The sequence below is a fragment of the Euphorbia lathyris genome, chromosome 4 (assembly GCF_963576675.1).
Source record: "Euphorbia lathyris chromosome 4, ddEupLath1.1, whole genome shotgun sequence".
NCBI classification, from domain to species: Eukaryota; Viridiplantae; Streptophyta; class Magnoliopsida; order Malpighiales; family Euphorbiaceae; genus Euphorbia; species Euphorbia lathyris.
In genome coordinates, this window is record NC_088913.1 from 18,060,422 (window position 1) to 18,080,945 (window position 20,524).

Sequence of the window (20,524 nt, forward strand, 5' to 3'; positions counted from 1 at the left end):
TTTCTGAGGGTTCTGTCTTTGCACCGATTGATAATCAAGCTATGGTAACAGTCGACATTGAGGATTTGAATGTGGAGGGCGTTCAACGGCCTGCCCCTGCAGATGAGCCTTTAGTGGAAGGATTGAATGTAGAGGAAGTTCCGCGGGCTGACTCCCCGGGTAATGCAAACATTATTTCACCTATTAGTGCTTCCTCCTCTCCTGGTCGAAGTGGTCAGCAGCTGTCATGGGCTGATCAGGCTGAACTTGAGGAGAATTCTTGGCAAACGGTAACTCGACAACCGAGGAAGACCAAATCGGCTAATGGCACCCCAGGGATTCCAACAACTCGATCTAAGCGGGTAAGCAAACCCCCTAACCGTTTTAAAGGGTAAACTACACCAATGGTACCTGAACTTTACATAGTTTACACTTTGGTACCTAGATTACATTTTGTCCCAAAAATATACTAGAAGTAACAATGACCGGACAATTTAGTATATTTTTACCGGTTATGACCGGTCAACGTGAGTTTTATGAGTTAATTATATTAATGGTACCCGAACTTTACCATAATTCACACTTCGGTACCTAGATTTTATTTTATCCTAAAAACATAACACAAGTAAAGGTGACTGAAAGGTTTAGTTCATTTGATCGGTTAGTGGCCAGGTAACATGAACTAAACATTGAGACTCGCCATACACTCAATTAACATAAAATTATAATATTATCATTTATGAACTAGATGACAGTATTATAATTTTATGTTAATTGAGTGTATGATTGGTCTCAATTTTTAATTTAAAATGGTCAAACTCGAGTTGATCAATCACTGATCGGTTAAATATACTAAAATATTGAGTCATCTTTACTTGAAGTGTATTTTTTGGACAAAATAAAATCTAGGTACCAAAATGTGAATTCAGGTAAAGTTCAGGTACCATCAGTGTAATTTACTTGTCAAAATCGCATTGACCGGCCATTAACCGGTAAAATATACTTAATTAACCGGTCATCGTTACTTCGGATATATTTTTGAGACAAAATGTAATTTAGGTACCAAAGTGTGAATTAGGGTAAAGTTCAGGTACCATTGGTGTAATTTACTCCCGTTTTAAATGAGCGTGCTCTTCTGGAATTATAGGGGAATCCATAACTTGGAGACCCAGAGATACCTATACAGCTTGTGTCAGAAACATAAGTCGGATTTTTTATGCATTGCTGAGCCAATGGTGGATCGGGATACAATATTTAGCTCCTTTTGGGGGAGTCTTGGAATGACCTTTGTGGCAACTAATCTAAGGGATCGGGAAACTTTGTGGGTTTTTAAATCCTCAAACATTACCTCTTCTGTTATTATTACTCATGATCAGTTCGTCTTGATTCAAAGCTCGCTTCGGGACACCAGTTAGTACCTCTGCTTCCTTTATGCTAGTGTCTGGGCGAACAGAAGGGTTAGTATGTTTGATGAAATTTCGTTGGGACACTGGGTTGCAATTGGTGACTTTAACGCCATTATTGGTGCTCATGAGAAAATAGGTAGACCCCCAGCTACTAGACCGTGTAGGGAGTTCTGCTCCTTTCTTGAAAGGGATCTTTGGGTCGATGTTGAGGTCACCGGCCCGATGTTCACTTGGTGCAACGACCGTCAGGGAGCAGCCAGAGTTTGCATTAGGCTTGACAGGGTGTTGGTTTCAGAATCCTTAGGGGAAAATTGGAACTGTCATAGCACTATTTTATCCAGGATGCATTTTGATCATCATCCTGTTTTTTTCTCTTTTGGTCAGTTTTCTTCAAGGGCCTCGCGTTTTCGCTTTCAGAAAATGTGGACGCTCTACACTGAGTTTCAATCGCTGATTCGGGACTTCTGGACGGGCCCTCATCCTAATCTAAGCCCCATGCACCTAGTAAGTCATAAGTTGAAAGGTCTAAGACCAATTCTTAGAGAATGGAACAGATCTGTTTTCAGCAATTTGGATCGTAACGTTGAGGAGAGTGAGCATACTCTTCATCAAATTCAAGTTACCATTGCATCCACATACACGGACGAGCTACGAGATAGGGAGATTCAAGCATGGGCGGAGCTTAAACACCATTTAGTGCAAAAAGAGGTTTACCTAAAAGAGAAGTGCTGGATCCGCTGGCTTGAGGTTGGAGATAGAAACATCTCCTTCTTTCATTGTGCGACTACCGTCAGGAAAAGTATGCGGGGGATTTCTACTATGGATGTGGATGGAGTCTTGACTTCTGATCTTGAGATAATTGCTTCTCATGTCACTTCTTATTTTGAAAACATCTTTACTAATCCTTTGGGCCCGGTGGATCTATCTGGGATCTCTGACCTTGTTCCCCCTACCATTATGGAAGAGGAGAATGATATGTTGCTGCGCAAGCCGGAGACTATCAAGATTTATCAGACTGTCATGGGAATGGACCCCTCAAGCGCGCTTGGTTCGGATGGATTCACAGGTCAGTTTTTTCAATGTTGTTGGGAGATTGTTGGTTCAGATATTTGTAACATGATTTGGTGGTTCTTTGATAATGGCTTGATTACAACTGGGTTAAATTCTAGCATTATGACGCTGATTCCAAAGGTTGAGGGGGCACTCCGAATTGATCAGTATAAACCCATTATAATGAGTAATTTCTGTTACAAGCTGATTGCCAAGATTATTGCAGACAGACTTGCTCCAGTGGCCAGCCGTATTGTTACGCAGAATCAATTTGGTTTTGTTAAGGGTCAGAATATTCACCACTGTATTGCACTTGCCTCGGTGGGGGGTTAACTGTATTAATAAGAAGTGTTTTGAGGGAAACATGCCTCTAAAAATCGATATAAAGAAAGCTTTTGATACGCTAGATTGGAACTTTCTGTTTCAGGTGCTGGATTCGTTTGGTTTCTCTCTAAAATTTAGGGACTACCTTTTGAATATGTTCTACTCGGCTCGACTTTCTATTTTGACACCTCAGGGTGTTACTGGTTATTTCTCCTACTCTAGAGGGGTTAGATAGGGTGACCCCCTTTCCCCGATTCTGTTTGGAATTGCCAAGGACTTCCTAAGCAGACTCATCTCTCAAGCGGTTTCCAATGGTTCGCTCTCACCTATGGGGTACACTCGTATTAGTGATTTTCTGACACACCTTCTTTATGCGGATGATGTTATAGTCTTTTGTAAAGCTTCAATCTCTAATGCAGAAACTATTAAGAATATCTTCACTCAATACGGGTTGATCTCGGGACAGTTTATAAATTGGGATAAATCAGAATCTTACTTTGGGGACTCGGTTTCTATTGTCAGAAGAGCTCGCCTCACTAGCATCACTGGGGTTCGTTTTGGAAGTATTCCGTTTAATTACCTGGGGGTCCCACTTTTCAAAGGTATGCCTAAAAAGCAATATCTGTGTGCTGTTTGTGATAGAATTTCAGAAAAATTTGCTAGGTGGAAAGGTTCGTCCTTGTTAATGGCGGGTTGGCTAGCTCTGGTGAACTCAGTAATTACGAGCTCTCTTACGCACTCTCTCTCTGTTTATAAATGGCCTCAAAGCTTGTTAAATCGCCTGATATCTCATATCCGGAATTTCATTTGGAATGGGAATGTGTTTGAAAAGAAGTTGGTAACGGTTGCTTGGACTATTTGTGTAAAGCCGGTTTCTAGAGGGGGCCTTGGCATTAAAGATTTGAACAGGTTCAATATGGCGCTGTGTGGTAAATTAGCTTAGGGGATTCTGACCGGGGAATCAATATGGCTCTCCTTGCTGCAAACTCGTTTTCTTGATCCTGCCAGCCTCCCGCGAGTGCATCTTTCCAACTCGTCTGTCTGGAACTCGATTCGTCCAGCTTACCTACTGCTGCGGCGGAACTGTCATTGGTTTCTAGGTGGCTCTTCTAACTTGAATTTCTAGTCTGCGAATTGGATTAGGCCAACGGTTGCGGATCGGCTGGTTTTGTCGATGATGGACCAGAGACAGTGTTTTGAGAAGGTGAATGCTTTCAGATTGGAGGGCGAGTGGAATCTGCCGCCACTGTCGGATGACATCTTACAGGCAATTCTTGAGACCAGATTTGATGAAGATGCTACGGACATGTGCATATGGATGCCAGCGGTCAATGGTAAATTCTCCTCTAACCTCTTTTATCATGGGATGGGATCCAAGGCTCCCCCGGAGAGAATTTATAAGTTCTTATGGCAGAAATACATTCCCCCGGCTCACTCTTTTGTGTGTTGGAGAACCTATTGCGATGCACTTCCAACTCATTGGAATCTGAGAAAGCGTGGCCTCTACATCGTCTCTTGGTGCTGCCTGTGTCAAAAAGAAGCGGAATGCTTAGATCATTTGATGATTCACTGTAGTTTTGCTAAAGCGATTTGGTCGAGTATTTCCTCTCTATTCGGAAGACGGTTACCGGATAGTGACACTATTAAAAATCGGCTCTGCTGGGCAGCCTCTCAACGTTTCAGTTCGCAAATTTACGCTCTGTGGAATAGCGCAGTCCTACATGCAATTTGGTCTATCTGGCTCATTCGGAATGATTGCATTTTCAATGATAAACCACTGAACATACACCGTGCTGTCCATCTCATATGGCTTCACACCAGGTGGGCGGATCATTTTCAAACAGGCAACACCTGGAACTCGACCACGGAACTGGAAATCCTTGCCAACTTGGGCCTTAACCCTCGCCTTTCCAAATGCCCGAGAATTTTACCTGTCCGTTGGCTGCCTCCGCCTACTGGTTGGGTAAAGGTGAACACCGACGCCTCGGTGATGAACGGCTCAGCAGGTTGTGGCAGTATATTCCATAATAACAGTGGCGTTTGTTGAAACACCTTTCCACAAGATTTTGATTTGACAAAATCATCCATGATTAAGAGGCAATTAAATTTAAATGCTTTGATTTAATTGTACTAATGTGTTTGTTCAATATTGAGTGCAAAAAAATATATATAAAGTAAGACAGGACAGAAGTCAGCATAAGCAAAGCTGAGTAGAACGAAAGCAAAGCTGAGTGGAACGGAACTCAGTATGAAAGAATGGAAGCCGAATGGAGTAGAACTCCGTATCAGAAGTTTTAGTCCAAGATTCCAGAACGAAGCTGACTAAAACAAAAGACCTCTTCAGCAGCGTATAAACAGAACGGAGCTGACCAAGAATGAACTCAGCTTAGAAGTTGAACATCCGAAGATAACGAAGAAAGCTGAGTGACAGTCAGGACAGCATGAAGGATCCGTTCACTAAAGGACAAAGTCTGCCAAACTTCTGCACCAATAATTGGAACCTCGAAGACACACAAAAGACTAATTCCAAGAAACATGGGACGTTGGATTATTGGTAAAAGACAACTGGCATAAAAAGACAAGCCAGACGCAAGAAGACAAACCTGACGCCTGAAGAAAACAGAGAAAGGGAATGGCAGAGCAGTCTGAAGCTGACCAGAAATTGTTCCCCAAAAGAGCCGTTTTGGTGTTAACGGTAACAACAATTCAAGATCCAAATCTGCAATTTCCTTCTATAAAAGGACAATGAAGAACCTTGGATCATTACTGAAGCATCAAGAGAAAAATACAAAGAGAGAAAATCTTGAAAGCACTCAAATACAAAAAGATCTTACACCAATTTTTCTATTCTCTGTGTAAATGCTAGATTGATTGTTGTGTAATCATCTAAAGTGTTCTTTAGCATAAAAAGAACAAGTCTGTGATCAATAGGAATATTGAGAGTGTCAAGCTGAGTGCTTGGTTGTAAGCATTCAGTGGTAGAGAAATCTAGGTGCTGGGTTGTAGCACTTAGTAGGAGTTGAGTAGACGAATAGAGGAAGGTACTCTTGCATATTCAACTGCCTTGTAATTGGTTTGTGCTCTACCGTTAAAGAGCTCAGTATTGGATTCAAAAAGCCTGGAGGACTCTGGGGACTGGGCATAGGCAGAGAGGCCGAACCAGGATAAGTGATACTGAGTAATCTCTGAACTCTCTCTTATATTGTATGTATTGTTTGCTATATTTACTCAGCATATAAATTGTCTAAGCTGACCTTGAGTAAATAAGTAGTGCTGAGTTAGAAGCGACCTCCAAGAGTGTCAATTCTTAACTCACAAGAAAACAACTTTAGTCAACATCTGACTAAAGCTGTCTTGAAACATATCTCACCAAGCTGACCAAAAGCTGAGTTAATAAACTCTCAAAATAACTTCCAGTCAGCTTAATTAAAACGCGAAAAAGTTATATTAGTTCCTAAACCCCCCTTGGAACTAATTACCAGGGACCAACAAGTGGTATCAGAGCCTAAGCTCACTACTCAAAGATTCAACAATCTTGAGCTGATCCCTAAAAATGGGTGAGAATAGCACTCAGTTCCTTCCAGGAAACCAAACAACACAGATACTCCCTGAGGGACTATCAATCACTAGACCTCCCCTATTCTTTGGGTCAAATTATACATTCTGGAAGAATAGGATGAAAAACTTTATTCAAGCCACAAACATGAGTGCATGGCTTGCAATTGTTCAAGGTCCACATGTGCCATACAAAACTGTTAACGATGAGAAAATTGTTAAAAGTGAGGCTGAGTGGACAGAGGATGACCTCAGAAAATTACAAAATAATGCTTCGGCTATAAACATGCTTCACTGTGCGTTAGATGCTGCAGAATACAATAAGATTTCAGGTTGCGAGTCAGCACAGGAGATTTGGAAGAAGCTTGAAGTAACCTATGAAGGCACAAGAAAAGTTAAGGAGTCTAAAGTTAATCAACATATGAGACTCTACGAGCTGTTTGAGATGAATGAGAATGAAGACATCTCAGAAATGAACGCAAGGTTCACAAATATTATAAATGAGCTAAAAAGGCTTGGAAAGAACTTCACTGAAGAGGAACAGGTGAAGAAAATTCTGAGAAGTCTGCCTAAGAGTTGGCAAGCAAAGAAAACAACCGTAGAAGAAGCTCAAGACTTGACTACCTATAAATATGATGAGCTGATCGGATCCTTGCTGACCCATAAAATCTCTATGAAAAACTTTGAAGCTAAAGAGAAAGAAAAATCAGAAGATAAGAAACAAAAGTCACTTGTCATGAAAGCTGACTCGACTGAAGCTGAGTCAACTGATGACGAGGAAATAGCCATGTTCACCAGAAAGATGAAAAAACTGTTCAGAAGGAATGATAGAAATGACAAAAGGTCATTTAGAAGAAATGACAAGTATAAAGCCGAGTCAAGTGACAAGTACAAGAAGGACAGCTCGAAGTCTGTCACATGCTTTGAGTGTCACCAAACTGGGCACATCAAGTCAAGCTGTCCCAACCTCAAAAAGGAGAAGAAGGGAAGCAAAAAGGCTATGGCAGCCACATGGAGTGACAGTGATGTGTCAACACCATCCGAAGCTGAGCAAAATGAAACAGCCAACATATGTTTCATGGCAGATGATGGAGCTGACCAATCCCAATCTGAGCAAGCTGACCTCTCTGAAGATTCCGAGCAGGAGGAAAACAACAATGAGGTAACATCCTTACTTTTGCTTAGAAATGAAATGGTAAATGCCCTGAGTGACTTATATACACTAACTAAGAAGTGTAACAAAAAGATTAAGGCACTCAGCAGGCGCTGTGATGAGATTGAAGAGGTCAAACTGAGTGACCTCCGATATCTTCTCCAGGACAACTCTGACTTGCATACCAACATGCAAATCTTACATAAGTTTGTCATGGAGGTTCAATCTGAGTCAAGGAAACTTAGAAAGGATATCACAATGTTACAGAGTCAAGGGAAGGGCTCAAATAGAAATAAACCCCATGCTGAGTACGCAAATACTAGTCAGCGTAAGCAATTCACTCAATGTGAGTGTTGTGGAAAAAGGGGATACACAAAGGATGTGTGTTGGCATAACAAGCGGATTGTCCAATGTGACTTCTGCGGAAGAAAAGGGCATACCACAAAAGTATGTTGGCATGCCCAACACAATAATGCTGACCATACTCAGTTCAACCCACAAAGGGTACCTTTTTGTGATTTCTGTGGTAAGCCAAGCCATACCATAAAAGTATGCCGTCACAAGTTAAAATGTGATTTTGCACCTGTTTATACTAACAAGAAAGGACCCAAAAGGAATTGGGTACCTAAAAATGAATAGTTTAAACTGCAGGTCAGCTTGACATGCATGGAGAAGTCAAAACTATGGTATATAGACAGCGCATGCTCAAGGCATATGACAGGTGATGAAACTCAGTTCATCACACTAGACCTTAAACGAGGTGGAAGTGTAAGCTTTGGAGACAACAAGAAGGGTAAGATAGTCGGCTCAGGTACTATCGGAGGTAACCCAACCATTGAGTCTGTCTCCTTAGTTAAAGGTCTCAAATACAATCTGCTGAGTGTAGCTCAGCTTTGCAAGAGCGGCAGAAAGGTTGTATTTGATGATACTAAGTGTCAAATACTCGAGGGAAATACAAATGAATTGATTTTAACTGCCCCTCGTGTAGAAAATGTATACATGTTGAACCTAGAAAAACAGTTTTCTCAAAACATATGCTTGGTATCTAAAGAGGACAACTCCTGGCTATGGCATAGAAGACTTGGGCATGCCAGCATGGACCTTCTTGCCAAATTAGCTAGAAAGCAATTAGTTGAGGGATTACCCAAATTAAAGTTTGAAAAAGATCAGCTGTGTAAAGCTTGTCAGCAAGGCAAACAAACTAAAAAGTCATTTCATAGCAAAAATATTGTCTCAACCAAAAGACCATTGGAATTACTACACTTGGATCTTTTCGGACCTATCCAGCCACTCAGCTTGGGAGGTAAGAAATTTTCCTTGGTTATTGTAGATGATTTCTCTCGGTACACTTGGATCATCTTGCTGAGCAGCAAGGATGAAACTTTTGAGATGTTTACCACACTGATTAAAAAGCTTGAAAATGACAAAGACCTAAGAGTAGCTCACATTAGAAGCGACAATGGTGGAGAATTCAAAAACCAACAGTTTGATGAATTTTGTGAAACCAGTGGTATTGACCACAACTTCTCTGCTCCTAGAACACCTCAACAAAATGGGGTCGTTGAAAGGAAAAATAGAACCATTGTCGAAATAGCTAGGACAATGCTGAGTGAAAATAGGCTTCCAAAGTACTTCTGGGGTGAAGCTGTTCACACGGCATGTTACATACTGAATAGGGCTCTAGTTAGACCTATACTTAAGAAAACCCCATATGAGCTTTGGAAAGGACGAAAGCCCAACATTGGATACTTTCGTGCCTTTGGGTGTAAATGCTTTATACTCAATACAAAAGACAACCTTGCTAAATTTGATGCTAAAGCTGACGAGGCGATCTTTTTAGGGTACTCAACAAACAGTAAAGCATATAGAGTATTTAACAAAAGAACTCAGGTTGTAGAAGAGTCTGTACATGTTGAGTTCGATGAAACTAACCCTACAGGTAAGTCCGCTCAGCCTGAAGAAGATGAACCAAGCTCAGCTTCCGCTGATCAACCAGAAGCCTCTGTGTCATCTATACAGGAGCTGACCCAAGGTAAGCAAGAAATTGAAATATCATTTGCTGACCAATCTATTCCTGTAGAGATTGTAGAAACACCTCTTCCAAACGACTCAACATTGCCCAAGGAAATAAAGATCCCAAGAGGACATACAGAACAGGCCATTCTTGATGCTGCCAACAACAAGTTGATGACCAGAGATCAGCTTAGAAAATACCTTAGCAACGTTGCCTTCGTCTCAATGCTTGAGCCAAAGAATTTTGCTGATGCTGAGCAAGATGAATATTGGATAAATGCCATGCAAGAAGAACTTGACCAATTCACTAGAATTGAGGTATGGGATCTAGTACCTAGACCTAGGAATCAAAAGCCCATAGGAACCAAGTGGGTCTTTAGAAATAAACTAGATGAGCATGGAAATGTGATTAGAAACAAAGCTCGACTTGGAGCCCAAGGCTATAGTCAGCAAGAAGGTATAGACTATGGAGAAACATTTGCACCTATTGCTAGGCTAGAAGCTATACGTATATTGTGTGCCTATGCTAGTTTCATGAATTTTAAACTATAAATGGATGTGAAAAGTGCATTTCTTAATGGCTTTATAAACGAAGAGGTATATGTTAATCAACCTCCTGGGTTTGAAGATTCAAAGTTTCCAAACCACGTTTATAAACTCAAAAAGGCCTTGTATGGCCTGAAACAAGCTCAAAGAGCTTGGTATGAGAGGTTGACCAATTTCCTGCTGACCAGGAACTATGTCAGAGGAAAAGCTGACACAACCTTGTTTATTAAGAAAAAGGGTAAACATACCCTACTTGCACAAATATACGTAGATGATATAATATTTGGTGCCACTGACGAGTCTTTGTGCAAAGAATTTAGTCAACAGATGCAAACTGAGTTTGAAATGTCAATGATGGGTGAACTCAACTTCTTCCTTGGACTTCAAATCAAGCAAGGTAAGAATGGCATCTTTATAAGTCAGTCTAAGTACACCAAGGAAATGTTGAAGAAATTCAACATGGTAGATTGCAAACCAATATCAACCCCCATGGGAACTGATATTGTCCTATGCAAGGATGAGAAGAGTAAGTCAGTTGATAGTAAACTCTATCGAGGTATGATAGGCTCTTTACTCTATCTCACTGCTAGTCGACCTGATATTCAGTACTCAGTATGCTATTGTGCTAGATATCAAGCTGACCCCAGGGAATCTCATCTAACAGCTGTAAAAAGAATTTTTTGATACTTGCAAAGCTCAGTTGATGCAGGTCTATGGTATCCAACTTCAAATGACTTCACACTCATTGGATATACTGATGCTGACTACGGACGAGATAAGCTAGAACGGAAGAGTACTTCGGGAGGATGTCATTTCCTTGGAAGCTGTCTAGTATCTTGGTTCAGCAAGAAGCAATCATCCGTAGCCCTGTCTACAACCGAAGCTGAGTACGTGGCTGCTGGAAGCTGTGTTGCACAAGTTCTATGGATAAAGCAACAACTTGAGGATTATGGAGTCAAAACAAAGACAATAGAGATCAAATGTGACAACAAAAGTGCCATTGATCTATCTAAGAATCCAGTCCAACACAGCAGGATGAAGCATGTTAGCATAAGGCATCACTTCATCAGAGACCATGTACTAAAAGATGAGATCAAGCTGACCTATGTGCCAACAAATGATCAGCTTGCAGATATCTTCACTAAGCCCTTAGCACGAGAACAATTCAATATACTGAGGGAAGCCATTGGTATGTCAAATCCACTCTAAATAATTCTGTATGATTGAATGATTGCTATACTGAGTGGAAATTTGAATGAATGTGCAAATGCCATGCTAAGTAAATTAACAAGAAACATCTACTCTCTATTTAAGTTTAAAAGTAGAAAAATAACCTCATGCTAAATAGACATAAACATTGAGTGGTTATACTGAGTAGATACAAATGTTGAGTAAATATCCTATGCTGAGTAGATAGACATATTGAGCCTTCATCTTATGCTAAGTAGAAGCACATACTGAGTGCTCAAACGTATGCTGAGTTATTTCGAGATAGACTAAACATGGGCACTCAACATCACGAATGCTTCGAATTCTAGAAAAATCAAAAAGAAACCCACTCGCGTAAAATGAACCTACACGTGTAACCTCTGGCACCTTGGAAAGACGCACATTAATGGCAAATCCCATGCGCCGAAGATGTCATAAATGACAAAATCTTTATCGGTTGAACGTCCCTAGGTAAAACGGCTAGTTAATGAATAAGGGCCACCGTGAATCTATATAAAAAGTGGAAGAATCCCCACTCTTCACTCTTTACGCTTGTAATCTCCTGCAACCAAACTTCTCTCTCTCCTTAAAACCTCAAAACCTTCAACAATGGCTTCCGGAAAAGACAAAACCCCTAAAACTCAAACCTCAAACAAACCCACTCAGGCTGACCACGCGGGTCCTTCGACGCAAATAGAAAGGAAAATGATCAAAGTACACAAAAAGGTCAATAATCTGGAGGTTCTGAAATGCAGATGGTTCTCTCCAGGATTCGTCACCTTTGAGAAGCCCTTTTGTGACTGGATCGAAAAGAACAAGTGGGCTGGTCTCTTCTCTCTCTCAGGAACAACCTATCCTAGGTTAGTATGGGAATTCTATACAAATCTACATATTGATGAAGATGACTCTGATTATTTGGAGACCTCGGTTAAAGGTCAGAAAATCATTGTGACCCCTGCCTATCTAGCCACCTTACTAGATTTACCAGATGAAGGAATTGAGTTTCGAACAACAAAGGACAAAGTGCCAAAAGACACGGCTGAGAAGATCAAGGGGTTCTACAAACCCAAGGATCATAAGGGTGAAATACCCAGCACCTGTATGGGAAAAGAACAGAAGATGGTCCATTACATGCTGACCAACTTTATCTTCCCCAAACTCAACTCAGCTTCATCCGCCTCTAACTTCAAGCAGTGCTTCATCTGGCACATGCTGACCTACACTCCGCTCAATCTTCCCGTCTTCCTAGTTGGAGCTTTTCAACGTGGTGGTAAGAAACTCCGCTTGGGCTCTCTAATCACAAAAATTCTCGAGGACAAGCACATAGAAACGATAAATGAGACAAGTAGCTTGGGAAGTGAAATCACTGCAGTTCTGCTGGATGGACTGTTGTACAATCAACCATTGAAAGGATATGAAGGAGCTGGAGATGCTGAGGAAGATGAAGAAGCTGAGCAACCAGAAGCTGAGCTTGAACATGAACCTGAAAAAGAAGTGGAAACTCATACTGAGTCCCCTCAGACAGCTCAGCCTGAGCAGAAGAAGAAGAAGAGGAAGGCTCTTGAAACCTGCTCTAAAGACATCCATGCTGTCCCCAAAAAGGTGAGACTTGTGTCTCAGGAAAAAGCCAAAGCTGACAAGGCTAAAGAGCAAGATGAGTTAGCAGAGAAGAGAAAAAGGCAAGATGAGCCTGAGGATAAAGAGGAAACTCCTGAATCCCCTTTAAAGAAAAGGAAGAAGGTTAACACCTTACAAATAGTTGAAACTGCACCTCTAAATGAGGCTATCTCTACAGGTCATGGAACTGACCTAGACAAAGCAGCTGAGGAAGGAACTGAGCAACAAGCTGCAGATGAAACTCATGCTGAGGAAGAATTTAATACTGAGCAGGAAGAACATACCAATGTTGAGAAATCTCAGGCGGATGCTGAACAGGGAGCAAGAGAAAGTGATGCTGTTGAGGGTCATGTTGAGCAACTTGTAGAAGACGAGACAGTTGCTACTGAGTCCAGCGACGAAATTCAAGCTGACCCTTCATCCCCAAAAGCTCCGACACGACGCAGACTTAAGAAGAAGGCGCAAAAACAAATTGATCTTATGGACGACTTTCCTATTGATGAGCTTGAAACCGACCTCTCCACAATCCAGTTCCAGTACTTCTCGAATGAGACTGAGTCACCACCAGAAAACCCTGTAGAAAAACAAGCCTCTGTTACTCAGCATGAGGAATAAGCCAAAAACCCTGCAGATCCAATCCAAGCTGCTCAAGGTGACACACTTCCTGTTTCCAATTCACCTATTCAAGCTGAGCAGATTAACTTGTCAAATCAAACTCCACCTCCAACTCAACATGTTGATGACTCAGCTCATGACATCAATTGAAGTCCAGGTACCAATCAAGGTACTCAATCTGGCCGAGAGCCAACTCCTCCACCACCATCAAACTCCATACCAGCCTCTGAGCCTAATGCTGATCAATTCGCATACTTGAATGCTAATGAGTCAGGACGCCGTGTCATTGCTTCTGCTCAGTCCTTGCTTCAAGATTTAAACACTACTCAAGCTGATGCACACCAATCCACTCAATCTGAGTCCCCCCAACTATCAGGTATTACTCAGCTTCTAAATGAACTCAGAGGATTGAAAGATCTGGTCAGTATCATAACTGCGATTCAAACTCAGCAACCCAATCAAGGCCAGATAGCCAAACTGACTGAACTGATGCTGACAATGGCCACCCATATGAATTCGCTTGAAGGCAAACTTCACCAACTGTCAGAAGTCAATCCAGGGTATGCCACTTCCACTGAGCTTCAAAGCTACTTTGCTAAGCTATCAGCGGAACTGACCACCTCTAGCACAACTGCTAATCCTGAGTCGGCTGCCTCTGCTGAGTTGCAAGACTGCTTTACCAAGCTAAATGCTGAGCTGACCAAATCGAGTACATCCGGCAATGTTGAGTTTGCCACCTCTGTTGAACTTCAACAATGCTTCACCAAGCTTAATGCTGAGCTGACTAGTACACGTGACTTAGTATCCTCCTCTTCTCAGTGTACTATTGACCAACTAAGTGAAGCTGTCAGACTCCTCAACATAGACAGAGCACAGATGGATGTTGATCCAGTCTCCAACAGTGAACTCATGAGCTTTTCACAAGCTATCATGAAGGCAATGCGCATCAACAATGCTCAGCGTATGTTCTATGATTCTGCCTTGCTCAAGCTGTACCATCAATCATTTGGTCAGATCACCAGCTCGCTCACCTGGCTCAGCAAATCCCATGAATGCCTCCTAAGCATGATCAGCAGCTCCCTTCGGGTTCCTAGGCATGTCCAGGACGATAGTGTACTAGTAATTGATGGTTTAGGTGAAAGCACTAAGAGGCTTCAACGCTACTCCCATTATCTCTCCTCTGCTGCTCGAAATGAAACCTTCCTCTACAAACCCGATGATGGCAAAACGGGGGAGACAAGTCAAGGAGGAACTCAGCCTACAGGTACAAGTCAATGAGGAACTCAGCCTGCAGGTAATGCTTCAGGGAGTAAAGAGAAAGGTAAAGGAATTGCTCAAGCTGATCACCCGGCTCAGAAGTAGAACTAGATATAGTCTAGTAAATGTTGTTTGTTTAGAACGTGCATAGAAACATTTATATGTTCTGCTTTATTGGTTAGCTTTATCTTTTTTTTGCTTAAATCTATGGCAAGTACAATTTCCTCAAACTGGTCGATCAAATTGAACAAACAAATTAAGAAGTAAAGAACACTCAGTATGCATTAACACCAAAACAACTTATGCAATAAACTGAGAGACAACATACTTCTAATATTAAAAAAAAACTGACTAAAATCCAAACTAGATCAAAATCTAAAACTAAGTCAGTATACACAAATGTCTTAAGTCTAATTTGATTAGATCTTGGAAGGTTTAGAATTAAGTTAAGACAATATGTGCAACCCTTACGTGGGAGTCATTTCAAAAATATCAATCATGGGGTAACTTATAACTGAGTTCCGTAATTATGTATTTTGCCAACATCAAAATGGGGGAGTTTGTTGAAACACCTTTCCATAAGATTTTGATTTGACAAAATCATTCATGATTAAGAGGCAATTAAATTTAAATGCTTTGATTTAATTGTACTAATGTGTTTGTTCAATATTGAGTGCAAAAATATATATATAAAGTAAGACAGGACAGAAGTCAGCATAAGCAAAGCTGAGTAAAACGAAAGCAAAGCTGAGTGGAACGGAACTCAGCATGAAAGAATGGAAGCCGAATGGAGTAGAACTCCGTATCAGAAGTTTTAGTCCAAGATGCCAGAACGAAGCTGACTAAAACAAAAGACCTCTTCAGCAGTGTATAAACAGAACGGAGCTGACCAAGAATGAACTCAGCTTAGAAGTTGAACATCCGAAGATAACGAAGAAAGCTGAGTGACAGTCAGGACAGCATGAAGGATCCGTTCACTAAAGGACAAAGTCTGCCAATCTTCTGCACCAATAATTGGAACCTCGAAGACACACAAAAGACTAATTCCAAGAAACATGGGACGTTGGATTATTGGTAAAAGACAACTGGCACAAAAAGACAAGCCAGACGCAAGAAGACAAACCTGACGTCTGAAGAAAACAGAGAAAGGGAATGGCAGAGCAGTCTGAAGCTGACCAGAAATTGTTTCCCAAAAGAGCCGTTTTGGTGTTAACGGTAACAACAATTCAAGATCCAAATCTGCAATTTCCTTCTATAAAAGGACAATGAAGAACCTTGGATCATTACTGAAGCATCAAGAGAAAAATACAAAGAGAGAAAATCTTGAAAGCACTCAAATACAAAAAGATCTTACACCAATTTTTCTATTCTCTGTGTAAATGCTAGATTGATTATTGTGTAATCATCTAAAGTGTTCTTTAGCATAAAAAGAACAAGTCTGTGATCAATAGAAATATTGAGAGTGTCAAGCTGAGTGCTTGGTTGTAAGCATTCAGTGGTAGAGAAATCTAGGTGCTGGGTTGTAGCACTTAGTAGGAGTTGAGTAGACGAATAGAGGAAGGTACTCTTGCATATTCAACTGCCTTGTAATTGGTTTGTGCTCTATCGTTAAAGAGCTCAGTATTGGATTCAAAAAGCCCGGAGGACTCTGGGGACTGGACGTAGGCAGAGAGGCCGAACCAGGATAAGTGATACTGAGTAATCTCTGAACTCTCTCTTATATTGTATGTATTGTTTGCTATATTTACTTAGCATATAAATTGTCTAAGCTGACCTTGAGTAAATAAGTGGTGCTGAGTTAGAAGCTGACCTCCAAGAGTGTCAATTCTTAACTCACAAGAAAACAACTTTAGTCAACATCTGACTAAAGCTGTCTTGAAACATATCTCACCAAGCTGACCAAAAGCTGAGTTAATAAACTCTCAAAATAACTTCCAGTCGGCTTAATTAAAACGCGAAAAAGTTATATTAGTTCCTAACCCCCCCCCCCCCCTTGGAACTAATTACCAGGGACCAACAGCGTTTGCCTTGGCGCTTTCTCTTTCCCGGCTACAGACAGTCTTGTTCATGTCGCGGAGCTGCGAGCTACTCTCTTCGCCATTAATCAACCGAAAAGTAGAGGGTGGAACTCGGTTTGGCTTGAATCAGACTCGGCTTATGTGGTGGCTTGCTTACGGTACAACTGTATTGCTATACCTTGGGCTCTTCGATCAGACTGGGCTGACTATCAGCGTAAAATGGCTATGATGAGGGTTGTTGTCACACATTTGTTCCGAGAAGGTAACCAGGTGGCGGATGCTTTGACCAGTTATGCCCATTCTTCCACCGGGATCACTTGGTGGGACTCGCCCCCTTCCTTTTGTAATAGCTTATTAGCTTTCAACTACTCAGGACAAGCGACATTTCGTTTTACCTGATTGAACACTGCTGTATTATTCTTATTTTTTATTCATTTATTCATTTTGGGTTCTGAGGGTGGTCCTTCAGGGGTGCCAACATAGTTGGGATGTCAATCCTCCTCCAGTCCTCCGCTTTTAATCAAAAAAATTTCTATGAAATAAATATGTTTATGTTAACAAATACAAATTGTTTATTGAACTTTTAATTGATAAATATGCAAGTGATATAAAATGTTACAAGATTAAAGGCTCGTTTATTTTACCTACTGTTGTTGCTATTACGAGATTCCCTGCTTTTGTAAAAGGCTACTTTAGACAAACAATAGGTCACTGACCAATCACTTAAAACTCTTTCTTTTAAAATAAAATGGAAACAAGAGGATAGAAATGAGTAAACAAATACCCTCTGACATTCTCAATTTATTAAAAGAATAAAATCTTTTAAAAAATGAATAAAATCAATGATCTACTAATATTTTATCATGCATTTTTAAATTTAATTTGTTTTAATTGTAAATTCCATTAGTTATTGTTTATCAAATTGTTTCTCCAATTAAATTTTCTCAATCATGATAAAAAAAATTTAATTGTAGTTATTTTTTAATTAATCATATTTACATATTAAACTCTTCAAATACCTCTAATATGCTATCAATTTTTCATAAAGTAGGATCAAGTTTTTATTAATTTATTGAAAACAATATGTAACAAAGATTATTTTATAAATCATAATTAAAATAAAAAGGAAAAAAATATATAATGTTTCAAAAAATATATATATTATGAGAAATTTTTAAAAAATTGAATGTCTTTTCAATTAATTAAGGCTATTAGAGAAATATAACTAATTAAATTTATAATTTATTTCACCATCCTTTGTTTAATATGATTTACTCTAACTTAAATATTATTTTTTAAATTAGTTTATTGTAAATCATATATTAATATATATTTTTATATTAAATTAAGTATATTTAATATATTCAAAATTATTATAAGTTTACTCTAATTTAATTAAACACAATTACCCTTCTTTATTTTAAAAATAATATACATATATTATATGGTTTTATCTTATATATCTAATAATATATATTTTTCTTGAAAGAATCTATCTTAATAATATTTAATTATTGATAATTTTATAAAAATAAAATATTTATACATCCCGTGCATAGCACGGGTACAAAGCTAGTTGTAATTATAATAATACATCGTGTGATTTTTTGCTCCTATCTATATCTACATTGTCACTTAACAATGTTTTTAATTTATTACAAATCATTATTGAATATGAATTTTATGATTTTGATGTAATATCGAAATTAATATAGTAGTTAACATCTTTAAGTTTGTTCAATTGAAATTAAATCGATAAGTTTTGCTTTAAAAGGAGCTTATTTACTTAAGTTTGTGAAAATGGACCATTTCTGAAAAAAAAAAAAAGTGTTGTATCATTTGGGTGCAAAAAATAAGACTTCAATCCCATGAAATTGTGACAAACGATTTTGGCTTTAGCTTTTATAACACTCTCGACATAATTAACTTAAAATTAATATTACATATTTAATCGACATTCATAATAAGGGTTACCGAAGAGTAATGGTGGAAATGGATTCAAAATCTCTCCTCGATGTATTGTCGGGTCAAAGTGGGGTGCACCACCCATAAGCTTGGTTAATTGGAAAATGTCGGGACATGTGATTGAGGAATTGGGAGATTAATTTTGTTCATGTGTTTCGGAAAGGAAATAAAGCCGCTGACTGGATGGCGAACTTTGCAGGGTTGTGTTCTTTGGGTCGTCCTGAATATGATGTGCTTTCTGTAGGCCTTTTGTAATACAGATTTTCTCATAACTTCCCTGTATCAGCCCCACTTTTTTGACAGTTGATGAGAGAGGTTAGAAGTGACAATTATACATGGAAAATGGTCAGTGTCAGAAGGGGAAAACATTTTTGAGAAGTTAGGAATTACAAAAGTTAGAGAGAGAAGCTAGAGAGAAAAAGTGAAGAATTAAGCTCTTTTTTTATTTTCTAAACCAAAACACCAAATCAAGTGTTCGCCATCATTCTAAGAGTCATAAAAGATCAGTATTGAGAGAAATTAAGGTCTTAGAAATCTTTTCTAAAGTGAGAAAGTTTGTGAAAGTGAGTGAAATCCTAGATTTCTCTCACTAGTTCTTTGGGAAAACACTAGATCAAGCATACTAATCCTTCTTAGAAGCAACGAAAGGGTTCAAATCAAACATTTGAAGCCAAATCAGTCCTATTCACATCTAAATTCATCAACTTGGGCTCTGTTCACGGGTTTCGATTGCGGTCTTGTTCGTCTATGTTCATGAGTCTAACTCCATGCAAAAACGGATCATAGCCCAAAAGGTAACACTCTCAAGGGTTTAAAAGCCTTCCTTTTGCGTGCAATTATGCTTAATTTTGTGCTTGTTCACTGCCATTTCAGGTTTCTAAAGCAGAATTTCTACAATTCTGTAACTGGTGGTCGATCATCCACACACTATAGTCGATCAGCTATAGTGGTAGAAATGCAGAAATTCTACTTTCATCTGTTTTGCTTAGGATTAGTCTGTAGTTTCTGATTTGGGTAAATTTACATTCTAGTAGCCGTAAATAGGTATTTAAATGTGCAACACGTAAAGTGCGATTAATTACTGGTTATAAAGTGTATTTCTAGAAAAAAAAATTAAATCTGTCAGAATAGCTAGATGTAATTCATGGATCAAAATGCATGCTGGTGTGCTAGAACAATAAGATCTGATTAAGTCATATTTGATCAAGTCCCGTATCATAGAGAAAATCCAAAAAACGTATCCAAATGTTCTGTAGCTAAGTCTATCTGTCTTGCAAGTTTAATAGCTTTATTCATAGGGCTTGACTAGTTGTATTGGGCTTTTGGTGCGACTTTTGAAATGTAATTTATAATTCTGAATTGATTTATCGCTTTTGTGTGGTGAACAAATATAAACTAAAAACGGATTAGATTATGGCCCTGTTTGGGAATTAGCTGTTAGCTGTTAGCTGATTACATTAGTTGTTAGCTGTTAGCTGATTACATTAGCTGATTTGATTAGCTGTTTGTGTAGACCTGTTTGGTAAAATTTAGCTGATTGATAATAGCGGTTTGTGCAAAAAGACGAATAAGGGCATTAATTTTAGCGCAGGAGAAGAGGGAGTCTATGTATTAGGGTTAAAGAAATCCATTAATTTTAATATTGCAAAACGCTAATTGAAAAAGCTCATTTTAAGAGCTTTTTCTAAATTAGCGTTTTCATCCCAAAACTCTCTCCACCAAACACTCCAATTAACGGTTTCAGTGGTCAAACCTCTAAAGTTGGTCAAAACCGCTCTTTTTATCCCAAAACGCTCTTTACCAAACAGGGCCTATAT